Source organism: Rhincodon typus, chromosome 48, assembly GCF_021869965.1.
Source record: "Rhincodon typus isolate 14 chromosome 48, sRhiTyp1.1, whole genome shotgun sequence".
Classification (NCBI taxonomy): Eukaryota; Metazoa; Chordata; class Chondrichthyes; order Orectolobiformes; family Rhincodontidae; genus Rhincodon; species Rhincodon typus.
Window position 1 is genome coordinate 7825561 of NC_063379.1, and position 23451 is coordinate 7849011.

At 42.8% G+C, this 23451-nt stretch overlaps 1 pseudogene; it reads left to right on the plus strand.

Moving 5' to 3' along the window:
• Positions 1-1447: 1447 nt before the first annotated feature.
• Positions 1448-23451, plus strand: part of LOC125488029 — a 107387-nt pseudogene continuing 85383 nt past the window's right edge.

Sequence of the window (23451 nt, forward strand, 5' to 3'; positions counted from 1 at the left end):
CAATTGCGCAAAGATTAGTGGCAGGTTAGAAGTTTGGAAAGAATTTAAAAACAACAAAGAATCACTAAAAGACGAATGAGAGGGGGAAAAGTACAGTATGAAAGAAAGTTAGTCAAAAATATTAAAAACAGATTGGAAACGTTTCTTCAGTTTTTTTTGAAAAATGACTTACAAAGTAAGCGTTCTATAAAATAAACCTGGAGAATTTTGTAAATGACAAGAAAGAGAAGATTGATAAATTGAACAAATATTTTCATCACTCTTCAGGTGCGAGGTTACAAGTAACATGCTGGAAATAGCTGTAAATCATGAATCAAAAGGGACGGAGAAATTCAAAATTTATAATTGCTAGGCACGCAGTACAGAGCAAGTTGTTGGAAATGTGATTTAACAAGTTCCCAGATCCTGAGGGATTTCATCCTAGAGTCTTTTTTAAAAAAAAAAGTAGCCAGTGAAATAGTGACATGTTGATTTAATTTTCTAAGACTCATTATGTTCGGAGAAGTTTTTTTGCATTGGAAAATAGCTAGTGTAACTCCTTTATTCAAAAATGGAGGTAAGCAGGAAACTATAAGTCATTTAGCTTAATGTCCATTGTCGGGAAAATGTTAGAAGCTGTCATTAAAGACATTATAACAGGGCACTTGGATAGGTTCAAGGTAATTAGGCAGAGCCAGCACGGTTTTGTTGCAGGGAAATCACATTAAACTAATTTATTGAAGTTCTCTGAAAAATGATACGTTGTGCTGCAGATAAAAGGGAACCTCTGGACATACAATACTTGAATTTCAAGAAGACACTTGCTAAGGTCCTGCATCATGGATTACTGCAGAAAATAAAAACTTATGGTATAGTGGGTAACATTGGCGTAGTTAGAAGACTGGCTGACTAACAGGAAGCAGAGAGTAGGAATAAATGTGTCTTTTTCAGGCTGGCAGATTGTGGAGAGTCATGGGTCAGTGCTGGAGACTGTTTGGATGAAGGGACTGAAGGTGTGGTAGCTAGATTTGCTGATGACACAAGTATAGGTAGGAAAGTGAGTTGTGAAGAAGACATAAGAGATTAGTGTGTCAAATTAAAGCATGTAGGATTTGGGCATAATGTATTGAGATGGATTATTAAACCCGTTAACAATCCTATATGTTTCAATGAGATCACCTCTCATCTTCTAAACTCCAATGAGTAGAATTCCAAGAAAACAAGGTGTAGAGCTGGATGAACACAGCAGGCCGAGCAAGAAAGCTGACGTTTTGGGTCTGGACCCTTCTTCAGAAATGGGGGAGGGGACGGGGATTCTGAAATAAATAGGGAGAGGGGGAGGCGGTTGGAAGGTGGATAAAGGAGAGATAGGTGGAGAGGAGATGGACAGGTCAAGGAGGCGGGAATGGAGCCAGTAAAGGTGAGTGTAGGTGGGGAGTTAGGATGGGGGTTGGTCAGTCAAAGGAAGATGGAAGAAGGAGGTGGGGTTGAGGCTGGTATTTAGGAGGAGGGGGTGGGGATTGGTCAATGACGTGAGAGGAGCGGACAAGTGGGAGTAAAGACGAACAGGTCAAGGAGGCGAGGACGAGCTGGGCTGGTTTTAGGATGAGGTCGGGGGGTGGGGAGATTTTGTTTAACCTTTACTCATAAAACAATCACTCTATACCAGAAGATCATGTTAATGAACCGTCTCTGAACTGGCTCTAATGAAATAATATTTTTTTCCTTGAACAAAACTGCTCACTGTTACCCAGATGTGGCATCACCAGAACCTTGTACAGTTGCAGTAAGACTTCCTGACTCTTAAATTGCAAATCCTTTGAAATTAGGATCAACATTCCATTAGCCTTCCTGACTCAACTGTGCATTAGCTTTCTGTGTACATTTCCAAGCCTGTGTGTTGCAGCTTTCCTCCTTTTAAATAGTACTCTGTTCTCCCTTCCAAAGTGAACAACTTCTCATTTTCCCACATTATACTCCATTTGTCAACTTTTTGCCCACTTTTCGATGTCTCTGTGAACTGTTTGTATTTCTCTTGCCTTTCCATCTATTTTTATGTTGTGTGCCAATTTGGCTATATACATTCACTTGGTTCCTTCAAGTTATTGATACATATTGTAAGCAGTTGTGAACCCCACTGGTTATAGTTGCCATCCTGTAAAAGAACCTCTTTCCCAGCCCCCCACACTTGCTATTTCCTGCTCACTCGTCAATTCCCTATCCGTGCCAATATACTACCTCCAACACCTTGTTCCCCATAACTGTCTCCCCAGATTCATTTTCTAAGGAGCCTATATTCACTTTGACCACTCTCCCTCCTTATATATTTAAAGAACCTCATTGTCAGTTTTCATATTCCTCACTAGTTTGCCCTTGTGATTTATTTTCTGTCTTTTTAGTCCTCCTTTGTTTGATTCTGAATTTATCTCAGTCTTCAGGGCTGTCACTGACTTTTGCCTCCTTATATGCTTTTTCTTTCAACTTTATACTCACCTTAACTCCCTTGGTTAGCCAGGTTGGTTTATCTCTCTCTTAGAACTTTTCCTCCTCACTGGGATACATTTTTGCTGAGAGCCATGATTTCCTCTTTAAATGTATGTCACTGCTTGCTTACTGTCATTCCAGCTAATCTATCTGTCCAAACAGCATCAGGAGCAGGAAAGCTGACGTTTCAGGTCCAGACCCTTTTTCAGAAAAAAAGAAACCCGAAACGTCAGCTTTCCTGCTCCTCTGATGCTGCTTGGCCTGCTGTGTTCATCCAGCTCTACACCTCGTTATCTCAGATTCTCCAGCATCAGCAATTCCTACTATCTCTGTAACAATCTATCTGTCCAGTCCACTTTAGCTAACTCTATCTCATTTCATTGTAATTCTCTTAAAGTTAAACATGGTTGTTTCCGGCCCAAGTTTTTTACACTCCAACTAAATATTAAATTATTTCTTGTTCCAAACACTACTTTCTAGGGATCTTTTACTCTGAGATCATTACCCGTTACCCGATCCAAGATGTGCTCCCTGGTGTGTCTTCTGTCTTTGTTCTACTTTGTTTCGAATACAAGAGCAGGAATGTGTTGTTGCAGCAATACAAGGCCTTGGTGAGGCCACGCCTAGAATATTGTGTGCAATTTTGGCTTCCTTTTTTTTTGAGGAAGGATGCTCTTGCTCTCAGGGAGTTCAGCGATGGTTTACTAGGCTGATTCTGGGGATGGTAGGACTGACGTATGAGGAGAGATTCTTTTTAGGATTATTTTTGCTGGAGTTCAGATGAATGAGGGGGGATCTCATTGAGACTTATAAAATTCTAACAGGACTACACAGGAGAAATGCAGAGAGGATGTTCCCGATGGTGGGTGTGTCCAGAACCAGGTTCACAGTCTGACGGTTTGAAGTAGACCATTTAGGACAGAGATGAGGAGACATTTCTTCACCCAAAGGGTGGTGAGCCTGTAGAATTCAGTACCACAGGAAGTAGTTGATGCCAAAACATTTGAATGTATTCAAGAGGCGGCTAGGTATAACAATTGGGGTGAATGGGATCAAAGGTTACGGGGAGAAAGCAGGATTAGGCTATTGAGTTGGACAATCAGCCATGATCGTGATGAATGGTGGAGCAGACTCGAAAGGCCGCCTCCTGCTCTTATTTTCTATGTTTCTCTCTAGAAACCATGAGGTTTAGGAGGTGGTATGAAAAGAACCAGGGGGAGTTTTTGCAGTGCACCTTGTAGATTATGCACACTGTTGCCACTGTGCACCAGTTTTGGAGAGAGTGAATGAATGTGTTGCTGAATGGAGAACTGATCAAGTAGGCTGCTTTGTCTTGGATGGTGTTGAACTTCTGACTTTTGTTAAAGCCACACTCATCGTAGCCAGTCATGGGTATTTGTTCACACACCTTTCACTGCCTGCTAGATGATGGGCAAAGTTTGAGAGTCTGGAAGGGGAATATAGGAAATCTCAACTCACTAGACAGTTCCCATTTCCCTGCTCTTGTTAACCACACTGTGACAAATTTGAGTTTCCATTTAATAGGAGCAACCAGGATGTTATTCAGGGATTGCATGTCCAGGAAAGTTGGTCGGAGGTGGTATAACTGGAACTTAATTAATTCAAATGTTGTTGTTGAGAGGTTGAGTAGATTAGGATTATTTACGTTAGAAAGATGGAGGTTGAGGGGGGACCTGATTGAGGTCTACAAAATCATGAGAGGTATAGACAGGGTGGATAGCAAGGAGCTTTTTCCCAGAGTGGGGGACTCAATTATTAGGGGTCACAATTTCAAGGTGAGAGGGGAAAAGTTCTTTACGCAGAGGGTGGTGGGTGCCTGGAACGCGTTGCCAGCGGACGTGGTAGAGGCGGGCACAATAGCGTCATTTAAGATGTATCTGGACAGATACATGAATGGGCAGGGAGCAGAGGGATACAAATCCTTGGAAAATAGGTGACAGGTTTAGATAGAGGAACTGGATCGGCGCAGGCTTGGAGGGCCGAAGGGCCTGTTCCTGTGCTGTAATTTTCTTTGTTCTTTGTTTATTGTTTATTTACTAGCCCAAGCCTGTTGTCTACTGCACTCCAGTATGGATCACCTCAGTTTTAAAAAAATTCATTCAGCGTATGGATGTCTCTGGCTATGCCGGCATTTATTGCCCGTTCTTAATTGCAGTTACCAGTCAACCACTTTGCTGTGGGCCTGGAATCAGTCTGCATAAGGACTACAGTTTTCTTCCCTAAAGCACATCAGTGAACCCTTGACCACTATTTCATGGTCATTGAATTCAAATTCCATCATCAGCTCAGGGTCTGTTTTTCCTTCAGACCAGTCTGTTTAGCAAAGGGAAAGGGGTCTTTTTTTTTTTGCATCTTCCATTTCCTGCTCTCAGATATCTATCCTATGTAGTATGGCGTTTTAGTAATTTAGGTCGTCTGCTTTAATCTTTTACATTCTTGCTATCCTTATAATACTCAACCTCCAATAGTTTCTTGTTTTGTCCAGTTTTGCCTCATATCATGGATGTGTAATTGAGTCACAAATCAGTTATGATTCCACTGAATTTTAGTGTATTTTAAGGAGAAGTTTGATAATTTAGTTCACAGGAGGATTCAACAATTTGTTATGAGAAGAATTAACATCCTAGATAGAAACTTGATGATATGTTTTGTTTTGTGTGTTTCTTTTCTCAGATCCAAACTCTACAGTTGTTGAGTTTTTGACAAAGTGTGTTGATTACCAACTGTTCCAATTGACAAAATTCTACCAAGACAGACTTGAACAAGCAATTGAAGAGGGGGTGGAAGGCCTCGGATTCATGTTAACAGGTGCCCACCAATTCACCGGACAAGAATATCATGTAAGTGGGAGGGCGGTACTTAAATTACATTGGCCGTGGGCAAATCCACCTCCTTGATTGCCCAGGAAAATTCAACCACTGGAGTGACCAATCAAAAAAAAAATTGCCCTTATAAAAGGAATGAAACAAAACAGTGAGAGGAAGCTCCTCTAATCACAGGCTGGTTTTCTCCCATGTTTGCTGTTGAGAGGTTCACTAGTAAAATGTAGAATCCTGATGGAAAGAGCAAGACTTGGCTATTTGGCCCATTGATCCTGCCTGATCCTTTGTTTGAATATCACATTGAGTCAGATCTACAGTGCAAAAAGAAAAGGCCCTTCAGCACATTGCGTCCATGCTGGCCAGAAGCAACCACCTAATATTCTAATCCCATTTTCCAGCCCTTGGCCCATAGGCTTAAATGCCCTGACATTGCAAGTGCACGTTAACCTACTACTCAAATGTTGTGAAGGTTTCTGCCTCTACACCCTTACAGGCATTGAGTTCCAGATTCCACCTTATGGATAAAAAAGCTTTTCCTCACATCCCCTCTAAACCCTTATCTTAAATCTATGCCCACTGGTCATAGAGCCCTCCACCAAAAGGAAAAAAGTTTCTTACTGTCTGTATTAACCATGCCCCTCAATTTCATGTTCCCACTCAATCTCTTCTGCTCTAAGGGAAACAAAACCAAGCCGTTCAATCTCTATTCATAACAAAAACTCTCCAGCCCAGACGATTTTTTTGATAATCTCCTCTGCACCCTCTCTAGTACTTTCATCCTTCCTATAATGTGGATTCCATGGCACGGTGGCTGAGTGATTAGCATTGCTGCCTCATAGCACCAGGGACCCGGGTTCAATTCCACCCTCCGGCGACTGTCTGTGTGGAGTTTGCACATTCTCTCCGTGTCTGCGTGGGTTTCCGCTGGGTGCTCCGGTTTCCTCCTATGGTCCAAAGATGTGCAGGCTAGGTGGATTAGCCGTGCTAAATTGCCAACAGTGTTCAAAGATGTGTAGATTAGTGGGATGGGTATGGGCGGGATGTTGTGAGGGTTGCTGTGGACTTGTTGGGCCGAAGGGCCCGTTTCCACTCTAGGGATTCTATGAACTGCATATAATATTCTAGCTGTGCCCTAATCAATATTTTATACAGTTCCAGCATAACCTCGCAGTCTCTCCTAGTCTCCCACTATATTCTTTGATGGCTTTAGTCTCTAGCTGCTTCTTAAATGTGTTCAGTGACCTTGACCTCCATAGCTATATATGGTCAGGAATTCTAAAAGTTCACTACTCCCTCAGTGAACAAATTTCTCATCAGTTCTAAATGGCCTGTCCCATATCCGGGGACCTTAATCCCTTGTTTTATACCCCCAAGTGAAGAAAACAACATCTTTGTGTTCAGGCTTGTCAGAATTTTATATGTTTCTATAAGATCCCCTTCATTCTTCTAAACTCCAGTGAGTACAGACCTAGTTAACCCAATCATCGTCATAGGACAAATCTACCATCCCAGGTATCAGTTGAGTGAAACCTTCCCTTTTCTTAGGTAACTTATCAAAACTGTGTACAGTGCTCATGTACTGTGCACATGTCGTCTCACCAGTGTTCTGTACAGCTGCAGTAAGACTTCCTTGTTCCTGTACTCAAACTCTCTTACACTGGAGACCCACATATGATTTGCCTTTCTAACTGCTTGCTGCGCCTTTGTATTTGTTTGCCGTGACTGGTCTACAATCTCACCTAAGGTCCTTTTTGTACATCAACACTTTCCAATTAATCACAATCTGCCAATCTGTTTGCTATTGAAGTGGAGAACTTTGTACTTATCCACATTATACCACACCTGCAATGTATTTGCCCATTCGCTCAACTTGGAGCCTCTTAACTTCCTTCTCATCATTCTTAATTCCTCCTTGTTTTGTATATCAGCAAACTTTGGAAATATTATGTTTAATTCCCTCATCCAAATCGTTTATATAGACAGAGTTGATGATCCTTGTGATATCCCACTCTTCATTACCTTTTGCTCTGAAAAAGATTAATTTATTCTTGCTTTCTGTCTGTGCCCGGTATACCATCATCAATTCCAGTGTGCTTTGATTTTGTGTGCACTCCTCTCATGTGGGACTTTGTCAAAAGTTTTCTGAAAATCCAAATGCACCACATCCCTTATTTACTCTACTAAATATGTTCATAAGAGACAGTAGTAGGTTTGTCCAAAATCATTTCCATTTTGTAGATCCATGTTGATTTAGTAAATACCAGCTGGAGTAGTCAAATTGATTAATTTATTGTTGTCACATGTACCAAGACACAGTGAAAAGTGTTGTTTTGTGTGCTAGACAGACAGATCGTAACATTCAAAATGCAGTAGGGTAGCAGAACAAAGTGCAGATTAGTGTTACAGGTGCAGACAGACAGAGAGATCAGAATTAACATTTAAGAGGTCAGAGCCAAAAAACGGCAGAGAAGAAGCTGTTCTTGAATCTGTGTTCAAAGGAACAGGAAGGCTGACGTTTTGGGCCTAGACCCTTCTGAAGAAGGGTCTAGGCCTGAAACATCAGCCTTCCTGCTCCTCTGATGCTGCTTGGCCTGCTGTGTTCATCCAGCTCTACACCTTGTTATCTCAGATTCTCCAGCATCTGCAGTTCCTACTATCTCTTGAATCTGTTCAATCTTTTTATCTTCTGCAAGTTGGAAGAGTGCAGAAGAGAGTATAACTAGGGTGGAAGGGATCTTTTATCATGTTGGTCACTTTCCCAAGACAGCGGAAAGTAAACATGGAGTCAGTGGATGGAAGACTGGTTTGTGTGATGGACTGGGCTGTGTTCATGACTCTGTAGTTCTTCGTGATCATGAGAAGAGCAGTTGCCATGCCATGCTGTAATGCATCTAGATATAATGCTTTGTATGGTGCATCTATAAACATTGGTAAGAGTCCTTGTGGACATGCCGAATTTCCTTAGCTTCCTGAGAAAGTAGCGATGTTGTTCTTGGCTGTCACTTCATTGTGGGTGGACCAGGATGGATTGTTGGTGATAATCACTCCTGGGAACTTGATGTTCTCAACCGTCTCTGCCTCAACATCTTTGGCCTGTTATTGCATTCTTTATGATCACTCTAGCATTTTCACAACTAGTAATGTTAGGCTAACCAGTCTCTAATGTGGTTTTCCTATTCTATATGTAGATTGAAATCACTCATGACTCCTTTCAACATCGTTGTTGCATGCATTTCTAACATTCTGTTTCATACCAACCCCTCTCTTGCTACAAAATTTAGATTCCTGTAGACGACTTCCATTAACGCTTCCTGCTCCCTGTTGCTTCTTAGGTCCACCCAGAGTGGCTCAGAAAATCTAGATTTAGAATCAATGTCCTTTTATCAACAGTGCATTGATTTCATCTTTTACTAGCAACACTACTCCAACTCATTTCTCCTTTCCTTTTTTCCTGTTTATCTGCGGATCAATTAGCTTCAAATATTCAGTTCCCAGCCTTTGTCTCTCTGCAGCCAGTCATCTATGCAAGCAATTGTACCTATTTGCAACTATTAACTTTTTTACTTCATTGTGAATGCTCCACGCATTGAGAGTACCTTTAGATTTGTCTTATGCACATGATTACCAATTCTTTGAACTATGGCCCTTTTTGCCGCTAGCCCTTGTTTCTCTGCCTTACTTTTTTGTTTCAAGAGATAACAAGGTGTAGAGCTGGATGAACACAGCAGGCGAAGCAGCATCAGAGGAGCAGGAAGGCTGACGTTTCGGGCCTAGACCCTTCTTCAGAAATGGGGGAGGGGAAGGGGGTTCTGAAATAAATAGGGAGAGAGGGGAAGGCGGATAGAAGATGGATAGAGGAGAAGATAGGTGGAGAGGAGACAGACAGGTCAAAGAGGCTGGGATGGAGCCAGTAAAGGTGAGTGTAGGTGGGGAGGTAGGGAGGAGATAGGTCAGTCCAGGGAGGACGGACAGGTGAAGGGGGCGGGATGAGGTTAGTAAGTAGGAGATGGGGGTGGGGCTTGAGGTGGGAGGAGGGGATAGGTGGGAGGAAGGACAGGTTAGGGAGGCGGGGACGAGCTGGGCTGGTTTTGGGATGCGGTTGGGGGAGGGGAGATTTTGAAGCTTGTGAAGTCCACATTGATACCATTGGGCTGCAGGGTTCCCAAGCGGAATATGAGTTGCTGTTCCTGCAACCTTCGAGTAGCATCGTTGTGGCACTGCAGGAGGCCCAGGATGGACCTGTCGTCTGAGGAATGGGAGGGGGAGTTGAAATGGTTCGCAACTGCGAACCGAGCGTAGGTGTTCTGCAAAGCGGTCCCCAAACCTCCGCTTGGTTTCCCCGATGTAGAGGAGGCCACAACGGGAACAGCGGATGCAGTATACCACGTTAGCAGATGTGCAGGTGAACATCTGCTTGATGTGGAAAGTCTTCTTGGGGCTTGGGATGGGGGTGAGGGGGGAGGTTTCAACTTTTGTATCTTTAATTTCGATCTGATTTCCATTTAATTTTCTCTCTTTTGGATCCCTGTTCATGTTCCCATTCTACTCCTACCGTTGTTTAACCTCTTTTTCTCCTACAAACTCATGAAGGCCTAGGAGAGGATATTAGAACAATGAACAAAGAAAATGACAGTACAGGAACAGGCCCTTCAGCCCTCCAAGCCTGCACAGACATGCTGCCCGTCCCCTATCCTTCCAGGGACTGTTTCCCTCTATTCCCATCTTAGTCATATATTTGTCAAGACGCCCTTTAAAAGTCACTATAGTATCTGCTTCCACTACGACCCCAGCAGCGAGTTGCAGTTACCCACCACCCTCTGTGTAAAAAGTTTGCCTTGTACATCACCTTTAAACCTTGTCCCTCGCACCTTAAACCCATGGCCCCTGGAAACTGACTCTTCTACCGTGAGAAGAAGCTTCTATTTGTCCATGCTCTTCATAATCTTGTAGACCTCTATCTGGTCATCCCTCAACCTCTGTTGTTCCACTGAGAAGAACTCAAGTTTCTCCAACCTCTCCGCATAGCTCTGCATAATGCTTACCATACCAGGCAAGATCCTGGTAAATCTTTCCTGTACTCTCTCCAAAGCCACCACATTCTTCTGGTAGTGTGGCGACCAGAATTGAACACAATATTCCAAATGCGGCCTAAGCAAGGTTCAATAAAGCTGCAACATTACCTGCCAATTTTTAAACTCAATGCCCTGGATGATGAAGGCAAGCGTGCCGTATGCCTTGTTGACTACTTCTCCACCTGCGTTGCCACTTTCAGTGACTTGCGTACCTGTACACCAGATCCCTCTGCCTATCAGTACTCTTAAGGATTCTGCCATTTACTGTATATTTGCCATCTGGATTAGACCTTCCAAAATGCATTACCTCACATTTTCTGGATTAAACTCCATCTGCCATCTCTCTGCCCAAATCACCAACCGATCTATATCCAGCTGTATCCTTTGATGGTCCTCATTGCTATCCGCAATTCCACCAACCTTTGTGTCATCGGCAAACTTACTAATCAGAACAGTTACGTTCTCTGCCAAATCATTTTTATATACATTACAAACAGCAGAGGTCCCAACACTGATCCCTGAGAAACGCCACAGGTCACAGACTCCGTCAGAAACGCACCTTTCCACTGCTGCCTACTGACTTCTGTGACCGAGCTGGTTTTTTTTTAACGCATCTTGCAAGCTCACCTCTGACCCCCTGTAACTTTACCTTCTGTATCAGCCTGCCATGAGGGACCTTGTCAAAGGCCTTACTGAAGTCCATGTAGACGACATCCACTGCCCTACCCTCATCGATCTTTTTTTTGTCACTTCCTCAAAAAACTCAACCAAGTTACTGAGACACAACCTCCCCTTCACGAAACCATGTTGTCTCTCGCTAATATGCCCACAGATTTCCAGGTGGGAGTAAATCCTGTCTCGAAGAATCCTCTCCAATAATTTCCCTACCACTGACGTAAGGTTCACCGGCCTGTAATTAGCTGGATTATCCTTGCCACCCTTCTTAAACAAAGCAGCAACATTGGCTATTCTCCAATCCTCTGGGACCTCCCCTGTAGCCAGCGACGGTACAAAGTATCCTAGAAGGACTGAGATAATCTGTTCAGTTTGTAGAAGTTCTAGCTTCCCCAAAATCAGTCTCAATACTTCAGAAATGTGAATTCCTCCCTCCTATCTGATTCCCTCAAGCCACACATCCATCTGGAATATTCTGCTATTCCTGATCATGCTTGCATGCAAATGGGATTATAGTACAAAGAAAATGTGTAAAATTGTCAAACAAATCTATCAAAAGATACTATATTTGAATGCACAAAGTACTTGCAATAAGTTAGACTAATTAACAGCACAAGTAGTTGTACATGGGTACAATATGTTTATGAGACATAGTTGCAGAGTGACCAAGCTGGGATCTGAACATCCAGAGGTAGTGAATCTTCAAGAGGCAGAAGGAAAAAAAAGGAAGTTGGAGGTGTGATATGCCATTGTTAGCAAAAGATAAAATCATTTCAATAGCGAGAGAAGTCTTTTGGTGCAGGAAATCGAGATACGGAATAAGTCTGGGTGAGGTGAAAGTTGAGGGTGAGAAAACACGGAGTTAGGGTATGCTGAGTTCCAAGTAATTGATTGTGGTAGGAGATTCTCTAGTCAGAGGAACAGACAGACGTTCCTGTGGCCAACAGTGAGATATCCGAATGGTGTGCTGCTTTGCTGGTGCCAGAATCAAGGATATCTCAGAGGGTGCAGAATATTCTCAAAGGGGAGAGGAACCAGCAGAATATTATTGTACACATTGGAACTAATAAAATGGGACGGGATTCTGAGGAGAGAATTTAGGAAGTTTGGCAAGAATTTATAACGGAGGTCCTCAAGGGTAGTAATATCTAGATTACTCCTGATGCCATGAGCTAGTGTGGGTATGATGTGGAGGTGCAGTGTTGGACTGACGTGGACAAGGTCAGAAATCACACGACACCAGGTTATAGTCCAACAGGTTTATTTGAAAACACAAGCTTTCGGACTCACTCCTTCACGTGTTAGTGAGAGAGGTAGCAAAAGGGTCACACCATTGATGAGGATGTACTAAACAAACCTAAGATGCTGTCAAATCTTTAATCAGTTAGAAGGTTTTAATTGATTAATATGTATATGTAAATCCCCAAATTGCTTTCAAATCCCTGTCCTGTGAGAACTAAAGGTTTTATCAGTGCAAAGAAGAGGTGACATTTTCCATCGGACAATGCATGTTAGGTGTGAGACCTTGTTCAGAATCTGTTTGTGTTTTGGCTTGGAGTCACACTGGTTTTATTTCTAGAATAGGAATTTATAAAATGCCACATTGACTTACTGTCTATGAATTGTGTGTTTTATGAACGCAATAAAATGTATCTGCAAATACGAGTTCACCCCAAATATTTACATGTGTGCATGCACACATGAATGTGTGGTAGAGTGTGTGCACGCGTGCGCAGTGGGAGAGAGATCGTGTGTGTGCATGCATGCGCGGCAGGAGAAGGAGTGTGTGAGTGTATAGTGTGGTGTATCACCTGTAGTGCAACATGAACCCAAAATCCCAGTTGATGCTGTCCTCATGCGTACCGAACTTGGCTATCAGCCTCTGCTCGGCAACTCTGCATTGTGTTGTGTCCCAAAGCCCACCTTGGAGGATGTTTACCAAAGATCCGAGGCCAAATGTTCTTGACTGCTGAAGTGTTCCCTCCCAGTGTGGGAACACCCCTTCTGGTGATTGTTAAACGGTGTGCATTCATCCGTTGTCGTAGCGTCTGCATGGTTTTGCCAATGTACAATGCCTCAGGGCATCCTTGCCTGCAGTGTATGAGATAGACAATGTTGACCGAGTCACATGAGTATCTGCCGTACACATGGTGGGTGGTGTTCCCACGTGTGATAGTAGTATCTGTGTCGAAGATCTGACATGTCATGGCAACCTGTGCAAGACAGGGTTGTATAGTGTTGTGGTCGATGTTGTCCTGAAGGCTGGATAGTTTGCTGCGAACAGTGGTCTGTTTAAGGTTTGGTGGTTTGAAGGCGAGAAGTGGAGGTTTGGGAAAGATCTTGGCGAGATGCTCACCGTCATCGATAATGTGTTGAAGGCTGCAAAGAACATGGCTTGGTTTCTCCGCTCCTGGGAAGTACTGGACGATGAAGGATACTGTTTCAGTCGTATACCGTATCTGTCTTCTAGGGAGGCCATTATGGATTTTTGCTGTGGCACGTTGGAACTGGCGATCGATGAGTTGAACATTGTATCCTGTTCCTATGAGGGCATCCTTCAACACCTTCAGGTGTCGGTCTCGTTCCTCCCCTTCTGAACAGGTCCTGTGTATACGTAGGGCTTGTCCATAGGGGATGGCTGTTTTCATATGTTTCAGGTGGAAGCTAGAGAAGTGCAGCATTGTGAGGTTATTGTGGGCTTGCGGTGGCATGAAGTAGAAAGGTGTCCATCCTTGATGGAGATGAGTGTGTCCAAGACTGATTCTGATTCTAAAGAGTAGTCCATGGTAAGTCTTATGGTGGGATGAAACTTGGTCATATCGCTATGTAGCTGTTTCAGTGAACCCTCGCCATGAGTCCAAAGGAAGAAAATATTGTCCATGTATCTGGTGTATAGCATTGGTTGGAGGTCCATGATATGGAGGTGCCTGTGTTGGACTGGTGTGGACAAGATCAGAAATCACACGACAGCAGGGATAGTAAGAACTACAGACGCTGGAATCAGAGCCAACAATACCGTGTGGAGCTGCAGGAGCACAGCAAGCCAGGCAGCACCAATGGAACAGGAAAGTTGACATTTTGATTCCAGTGACATTTTTGCATACCAACTGGGTGGGTGGGTGAGTGAGTCAGTCTGTCCATCCGTGTCAAGAAGAGGTGACATTTGTTCGGTCAGACAATCCTGCTCCCGTGCCCGCTCACTCGCGCACGCACTCAAATCAATGCACATGAGATTAGTGGTAATATTAGTGGCATGAATTGAGAATTGGTAGCACAAAGGAAACAGTAGGAATATTCAATGTATAGCAGTGTAGGATAGTTCTGAAAAAGCATCACTGGAATCAAAACGTTCATTCTGCTTTCTCTCCACAGATGCTGCCAGACATGCTGAGTTTCTGTTTTAGTTGTAGAAATAGATAGGTCGTCTTCTGATTGGAAGGTGGTGAAAAGTGACTTACTTCAAGGAACCCAACTGGTTACAATATTTATCAATGATTTGGATGAGGGAATCAAACGTAACATTTGAGTTTGTTGACAGTACAAAACTTGATGGAGATAACAAGAACTGCGGATGCTGGAGTCAGAGACAACACAGTGTGGAGCTGGAGGAACTTGATGGTATTATATTTTGGTATGGCATGGTGACTCAGTGGTTAGCACTGCTGCTTCACAGCTCCAGGGACCTGGGTTCAATTCCAGCCTCAGGCGACTAACTGTGTGTGGTGTTTGCACATTATCCCGGTGTTTGCACATTATCCCCGTGTCTGCGTGAGTTTCCCCTGGGTGCTCCGGTTTCCTCCCACAGTCAAAAGATGTGCAGGTTAGCTAAATTGCCCATTAGTGTCCAGAGATGCACAGACCAGGTGAGTTAGCCATGGGAAATACAGGGTTACAGGGGTAGGGTGAGACTGGGTGGGATGCTCTTCGGACGGTTGCTGTGGACTCAATAGCCTGCTACAAGATTGTAGGGATTCTGTGATTCTATGGTATAAGTGGTAAGAGAATGAAAAGATGCTTAAGAACAATTTAGGCAAACTGAGTAACTGGACAGATGCAGTATAGTGTAAATGTGGTGTTGTCCACTTTGGCGGGAAAGTCAGAATGGCAGCATATTAATGGCTATATGGGGAAAGGTTGTTGTACAAAAGGGATCCAGGTGTCTTTGTGCACTGATGATTGAAAACAAACATGCAGATCCAGCAAAATGATTAGGAAGGCAAATGTTATGTTAGCTATCTTTGCAAGAGGGTTTGAGTACTGAGATAAGGAAGTCTTATTTCAACCATACAGGGCCTTGTTGAAAAGTAGAAACATAGAATAAAGGTGCCGGAGTAGACCATTCAGCCATGTAGCCTGTTCCACCATTCAGTATGATCGTGACTAATCATCCAACTCGGTGCCCTGCTCTTGCTTTCTCCCAATGCCATTTAATCCTTAAGACCTAACTCCTTGAAAACTTTCAATGTTTTGGCCTCAACCGCTTTCTGTGGCAGAGAATTCCACAGGCCACCATAATCTGGATGAAGATATTTCTCCTCATCTCAGTGCTAAATGGCCTCCCCTTAAATTGTGACCCAAGATTCTGCACTCCCTGTTCATCAGAAACATCCATCCTGCAATTACCCTATTTAGTCCTGTTAGAATTTTATAGGTTTCTGAGATACCTATCATTCTTCTAAACTCCAGTGAATATAGTCCTAATTGATACAGATCACTCCTGCCATCCCAAGGATTAATATGATAAACCTCCATAACTTACTCGTTTGATGTAGGTGTCACAGATGGGCCAGCATTTATTGCTTGTTCCTAGTTGCCCATGAGAAGGTGGTGGTGAGCTCCTGCTTTGAACCGTAAGAGTTCATGTGCTGTAGGTAGACCAACAATGTCATTAAAGGAAGGAATTCCAGTATTTTTTACCCAGCTAGTGAAGGAACAGTGATGTATTTCCAAATCAGGATGGAGAGCGGCTTGGAGTGGAACTTTCAAGTGGTGTTATTTCCCGTGTTTTTGCTGCCCCTATCTTTCTAGATGGCAGTGGTCATGATTTGACTGTTGCTGCCTAAAGAAGCTTTGGTGAATTTCTGCAGTGCATCTTGTAACTGGTACACACTGCTTTTGAGCATTCATGATGGTGGGAATGGATGTTTGTGGATGTGATGCTAATCAAGCGGGCGGCTTATCCTCGAAGGTGTCAAGCTTCTTGAGTGTAGTTGGAGCGGCACTCATTCAGGCAAGCAGGGAGTATTCCTTCACATCCTGATTTATGCCTTTTAGATGGTGTACAGGCTTTGGGGAGTTGGAAGGTGAGTTATTCACTGTAGTATTCCTAGCCTCTGACCTCTTTACAGTAATTATGTGGTCAAACGAGTTGTGTTTTTGGTCAATGGTCGCTCACCAATTTTTATATTGGGAGATTCAGTAATGGTAACTGACATAAAGGGGCAGTAGGTTAGATTTGCATTTATAGAAGATACTGTTATGGCGGGGAGGTCGAACCCCTCTGATAATTCAAACCGAAACACTCCGAGAAGCTAGCCTCACCTCGTAATCTGTTAAAGAAAGTGGGAGAGGCGTAAAACCTGCCTCTTACCCCCAATCTGTTATAAAGGAGTGGTTATATGAAATGAATTCCTGATACTCACTTTTTATAAGCAACAAGTAACAATTTATTTATCTAACTCTACCACTGAACAAATTAACAGAACTACTAACAAACCAAACAATTTCCCCCCCCCTCCCCCGACCCCTGCCTTAACTACTAAATATTCCCGAATCAGACAAAATTCCAATGGTATGCTGTTCTAATAAATACAAGTCCGACTTGTATTTCTCCCAAGTAATAAGAAAAATAAATTAAAACTTAAACACTCAAAACTACAGCCAGGTTAGGTCTTCTGGAATGTTCTTTGCCTTCTCCACTGTTTTCTAGTCAGAAACGCCTTCCTCCACTTTTCTCCAGTCAAGAATTCTTTCTTCGAATCCTTGTATCAGGAATATTAGTTAAGAGTGCAGCTGTACCTTTAGTCAGATGATGATTTTTTTTTTCCCCAAATGCCCTACTTTTTAATACCGTTGATGACCTGTCAATTTCTTACGATCAGATTGGTCCTAGGTTGTCAAAACCATCAGATCTTAAGTTCAGCTGTTTTTTTGTATTCCAGGTCTGTTTAAATTAATTGGCTAAATTCAAACCCTGTTGTCTTGGTAAAAATGCTTGGCCTTTCAATACAAATGTTTCAATTTCAGAATTCTCTGTGGACCTGCAGCTGCTTGCAGACATTTTGTAAGTCTCCAAGCTTAGAAAAGCACATCATCTTTTAAAGGGACCACGCACTTTTTTTTTAGTTTTCCTGCCCCCCCCCATATCATTTTTAAAACAAATTCTAACTTCCTGCCTTCCAATTCACAAGTAATCTACACAACTTCACAACAATAGTCATGCCTGACATTTGTATAGTGTGAATGTTATTTACCACTTTCCTGCCCAAGCCTAGATATTGACCAGGTCTTGTTGCATTTGAACATTGAATCTGCATACAATGCTTTATATGTGGTGTACACATGGCCCTCACCAAGGCCCAGTAAAATTACAAGATATCCCTGCTCTTGTAGTCAAATCCTCTCACTATGAAGGCTGACGAAGCATTTGCCGCCTTCACCGCTTGCTGTTTCAGCAGCCAAGGACACCCAGATCTCGTTATATCTTTTCCTTTCCAAATCTGCTGCCATTCAGATAATCTGCCTTCTTTTTTTGCTACCAAAATGGATAACCTCATTTTTATCCATATAATACTTCATCTGCCATGCATTTGTCCAATCATACAATTTGTCCAGCTTTCTATCATAAGCAAACTTGGAGATATTACAGTGTAGTTCCCTCATTGAAATGATTAATATATATTGCAGATAGCTGGAGATCTGAGGACTGATTCATGTAATTTTTTTTTATCTGAGGTTGTGTAACTTTAGAACAGTCTACCTCCAAAAGGGTGGGAATGGGTCATCGAACATGTTTTAAGGCAAAGCTAGATAGATTCTTGTTGCATAAGGGAATCAAAAGTTGTCAGGGGTAGATGGGAATGTTACGTTCAAAACACAATCAGCCATAATCTGAACAGGGCCTAAATTCCCCATTCTCAGTAGTTATTTTTTGCTCTGCACATGAACATATTCATTTTCATTCTTTACAGAGAATCACTGCGCTCGTGCAGAAGGGAAACAGAGCAGACAGTTCCAAACTTCTTAATCTGGTGATGGAGAAAGGCTCTTGGGCCCGAAGATTGATGTGGGAATCCTTTGTGAAAATGCGGAGCACGTCTCCAAAGCTGGATAAGATACCAAAAGAAGCACAGGAATTTGGTATGGTAAAATGACTGAATTTCATTTTGGATGCAAGTATGTCAGATTTTACTGTGATATTACAGAGGTCTTTTGTCATAAAAGTCAATTGATTTAAACAGGTTTGGATCAATTTGATTATATGAACATTGCACAATGTTTACCTGAAGTATCCAGTCAACTCAAAGGTAAGGAATAAGACAGATTTCAGACTGTTTCTTTATTTCTGAGAATCTGAGTGTTTGGCTCAAGCCATTTGTTGTCAGTCAGAAAACACAGTCAGGGAATAATGGTTGAACATGGTTTGTTTAGATTTGTCATCCATCCCCGACTATCCTACATAGGTTTAAGTTAAAAATCATATAACATTATTTTTCCTGTAAATATGTAGACCTTACATTATTGCATTTTTTTGTATTCATTCATGGGATGTGGGCGTTGCTGGCTGGCCAGCAGTGTTATTGCCTGTCCCTAGTTGCCCTTTAAGTAAGTGGTGGCGGTGAGCTGCCTTCTTAAACTGCTCTAGTCCACGTGCTGTGGGTTGACCCACAATGTTGTTCAGGAAGGAATTCCAGGCTTTTGACCCAGTGACAGTATTTTGAAGTTAGGATGACGGGTGGCTTGGAGGAAAACTTGCAGGTGGACGTGTTCCCATGTATCGGCAGCCCTTGTCCTTTTTAGATGCAAATGGTTATGGTTTTGGAAGGTGCTGTCTGAGGATCTTTAGTAAATGTGTGCAATGCATCTTGTAGATAGTACACACTGTCGCTACTGAGATTCAGCAGTGGAGGGAGTGGATGTTTGCGGATATGGTACCAATCAAGTGGGCTGCTTTGTGCTGGATGGTGTCAAGCTTCTTGAGTGTTGTTGGAGCTGCACCCATCCAGGGAAGTGGGGAATATTCCATCACGCTCCTGATTTGTGCCTTGTCGATGATGGGCAGTTGGGTGAGTTACTCACCACAGTATTCCTAGTCTCTGACCTGCACTTGTAGCCACTGTGTTTACATAACAAGTCCCATTGTTTCTGCTTGATGGTAACCCCAAGCATATTGATTGTGGGGAAACAGCAATAATAACACCGTTGAATGTCGGGGAGGTGGTTAGATTGATTCTTATTGGTGATAGTCATAGCCTGGTGTTTGTGTGGTGTGAATGTTACTTGCCGCTTGTCAGCCCAAGCCTGGATGTTGTTGCATTTGAACACCGGACTGCTTCACTATCTGAGGAGTTGCAAATGGTGCTCAACGTTGATCACTGATGGTTGCATATTGCCACGTCTGACCTTTATGGAGGGAAGAACCTTGATGAAGCACCTGAAGATGGTTGGGCCTAGGACATTCTCCTGAGGAACTCCTGCAGAGATGTCCTGCAGTTGAGATGACTGACCTCCAACAACCACAACCTCCTTCCTATGTACCAGGCATGACTCCAACTAGTGGAACATTTGCCTCCTGATACCCATTGATTTCAGTTTTGCTAGGGCTCTTTGACGCCACACTTGGCCGAATGGCTGTCTTGATGTCAGTGGCTGTGTCTCGCCTCACCTTTGGAATTCAGCTCTTTTGTCCATGTTTGTGCCAAGGCTGTAATGAGGTCAGGAACTGAGTGACCCTGGCGGAACCCAAACTGGGCATCACTGAGCAGATTATTGCAGAGCAGGTGCTGCTTGATAGCACTATTGATGACAACTTCCATCACTTTTACTGATGATTGAGAGTAGACTGATGGAGCGGTAATTGGCCGGGTTGGATTTGTCCTGCTTTTCATGTACAGGACATACTTGGGCAATTTTGCAATTGTCGGGTAGATGTCAGTGTTGTAACTGCATTGGTACAGCTTGGCTAGGGGAGTGGCAAGTTCTGGAGCACTAATCTTCAGTACTATTACCGGAATATGTCAGGGCCTGTAGCTTTTGCACTATTCGGTGCCTCCAACTGTTTCTTGATATCATGTGGAGTGAATCGAATTGGCTGAAGACTGGTATCTGTAATGCTGGGGACCACTGGAGGAGGCCACGATGGATCGTCCACTTGGCACTTCTAGCTGAATATTGTTGCGAATGCTTCAGCCTTATCTTTCGCACTGATGTGTTGGGCTCTTCCATCATTAAGGATGGGGATATTTGTAGAACCTCCTCGTCCAGCAAGCTGTTTCATTATAAATAATCCTTGATAATTGGATATGGTAGGACTTCAAAGCTTAGACCTGATCTGATTGTGGGATTGCTTAGCTGTGTCTTTCACTTGCTGCTTATGTTGTTTGGCGCACAAGTAGTTTTGTCTGATAGCTTCACCATTTTTAGGTATGCCTGGTGGTGCTGCTGGTATGCCCTCCTGAATTCAACATTGATCCGTGGTTGATGCCCTGGCTTGATGGTAATGCTAGAGTGGAGAGGGATCGGGCCATGAGGTTGCAGGTTGTGTTGGACTTGTATTGATGGTCCACTTGTTCCACTTGTATTGATGGTCCACAATGCCTCATGGATGCCCAGTCTTGAGTTGCTAAAGTTGTTCAAAGTCTGCCCCATTTAGCACAGTAATAGTGCCACACGACGTGATGGAGGTTTTTCGAATGTGAAGGCAGGACTAGGTCTCCACAAGGACTGTAGGGTGGTCACTCTTACCAACACTGTCATGGGCAGATACATCTGCAGCTAGCAGATTGGTAAGGATAATGTCAAGTGTGTTTTCCATCTTGTTGGTTCTCTCACCACCTGCCACAAACCCAGTCTAGCAGCTATGTCCATCAGGACCAAACCAACTGGATCAGCAGTGCTACTGCTGAGCCACTTTTGGTGTTTAACAATGAAATCCCCTACTGAGAGTACATTTGCACCTTTTACCATCCTCAGTGCTTCCTACAAGTGTTATTCAATATTGAGGAGTGTTAATTCATCAGCCAAGGGAGGATAGTATGTGTTTATCATCAGGAAGTCACTTTGCCCATGTGTAATCTGATGCCATGAAATTTCATGGCGTTTGGAGTTGATGTTGAGGACTGCAGGGAAACTGCCTCCTAATTGTATACCACTGTGCTGCCACCATTGGTGGATTTGTCCTTTTGGTGGGACAGGACATATCCAGGTATGGTGATACTAGACTATCACCTCCCCTTAGTTCATCTGCTGTTTGTTTGTTTGTTTGTTTGTGCACATGATGCCATATATCTGGCAGGATCACCATTTGCTTCGAAGGCTAATATAAACCTCCTGCCACAGACGCTGGGTTTATGGTAAGAAAGCAAGGCCTTGGGCCAGATGTTAAGGGTTTTTTTATATCCAGAAAATCATTGCAGCCATAAACAAATCAAAATAGGGAGTAGGAAGAGACTAGGTGGCCATCAAACCAATCTCATTCCACAAAGCCTCGACCATCATGAAAAGCAATTCTTCCTTGCCTTCATTCTCTCACCATGGGATCCCACAGCCAAGAAATCTCCTGATAGAGGGCAAATAGTCATCCTTGGGCCAATATACAAAAAGATGCTCGTAATATCTCTTTCACAGCTGCTGAAACCAGTACAGAAGATTACATAGGCAAAGTGTTACCTATAAAGACGCAGACCTTCTTGATTAAATTCTGTCACATGAGGAATCAGTCCAGACCAGGAGTGAAACCTGGCTTCACAGTCTGACCATTTTATTTTTTGCAATTTTGTGACTGTGATGCTCAGTCACTGAACATATTCACATGAGACTGCCATTGTACTTTTCAGAAAATAAGATGTTTTATTGTAGAAAAATACAGAGCTATGTAAGACAATTTTGAAAGATCTTAAAAAAGCAACAGGACAAATTCAACCCTTTTCCTTTGACAGACACTCCACCCCAATAAAGTATTACTACTTCCATATTTAAAATTATTTGCTCAACTGATCATGTTACAAACATGACCTTTTGGTGAATTTCTGCACATTCACCGGATGTCTGTCTCTGTCCAAGACACACATTCACAGACTAACTCGCTATATTAATTTCACTGAACCCTGAGAAAAGCAAGTACTTTTTCCAGACCTGTCTAACTGGTCTTAACCTTAAGATTTCTTTCCAGCTCTGTTGGCTCAGAGGCTGCCAAAAGGTCACTGCCGTTCTACTGGTAAGGCTGTTTTCTTCTGAAGTCAATGTGCTTTGTGGGCCCTGACCAACTTTTTTTGTGGGTCATAAAAACTCAGCTCAACAATAAGCTGCAGTTTTCTCACCATGTACCTTTTGAGTAAAGTGATTTCTTGGAAAAGATGTCTTTAGCTCACTCTTCCAAATTACAACCTGGCCTTTCTTTCTACTAAAATCGATTTATAGATTTTTTTTTTATATTTGTATCTTCTCAGAAATTTATACCTTCACAGCACAGAAAACCAAAATTCTCCACCTCTACTTTAGAATCAGTGTCCCAAATTGTTTGTATAAACTTTCGTCGTAACATTGCTCATGATTTTTGCTGAACTGCGCGCCATGACATCAAGATATTTTTCTCCCCACCCTCTCTGTTGTTTCCAGAAATGATAGTTATTTTCTGCATTCATCTGACCGGCATGAATGACACTGCATTTACCGAAATGAAACGAGTAACCCACTCATCTAATTTTTTTTTTCCGATTGTCCTCTTGATTTTCACAAATGCTGTTATCAACTTCAAATTTACTTGCTCTGTGTCCAACACCACTATCCAGTTCATTAATGTCGAACGAGTAGTTGCGTGCCCAGAGTTGATCCCATAGGCAGATCATTTGTAACATGTTTTCAAGCTGAAAAATCCTTGTTAATTGATGTTTTAAAGCAGGATTAAAGACTCTTCCTATTTCACAGTTTCAGATTTCTACTAATACAACAAAATTTCATAGGATGAAGCAAGCCAGTACAAGAAACCTTATCAAAAGGCCATTAGAAATTCACAACATAGCTTCTGAAAAGATTTCTGCAGAATGGTTTACCAGATTCTCTTCATTCGTTAGATTTGTGACTTTATTGGATAGATTGTATATTTTTATTCAGAAGCTATGTTGTGAATTTCTAAGACAACAAGGTGCAGGGCTGGATGAACACAGCAGGCCAAGCAGCAT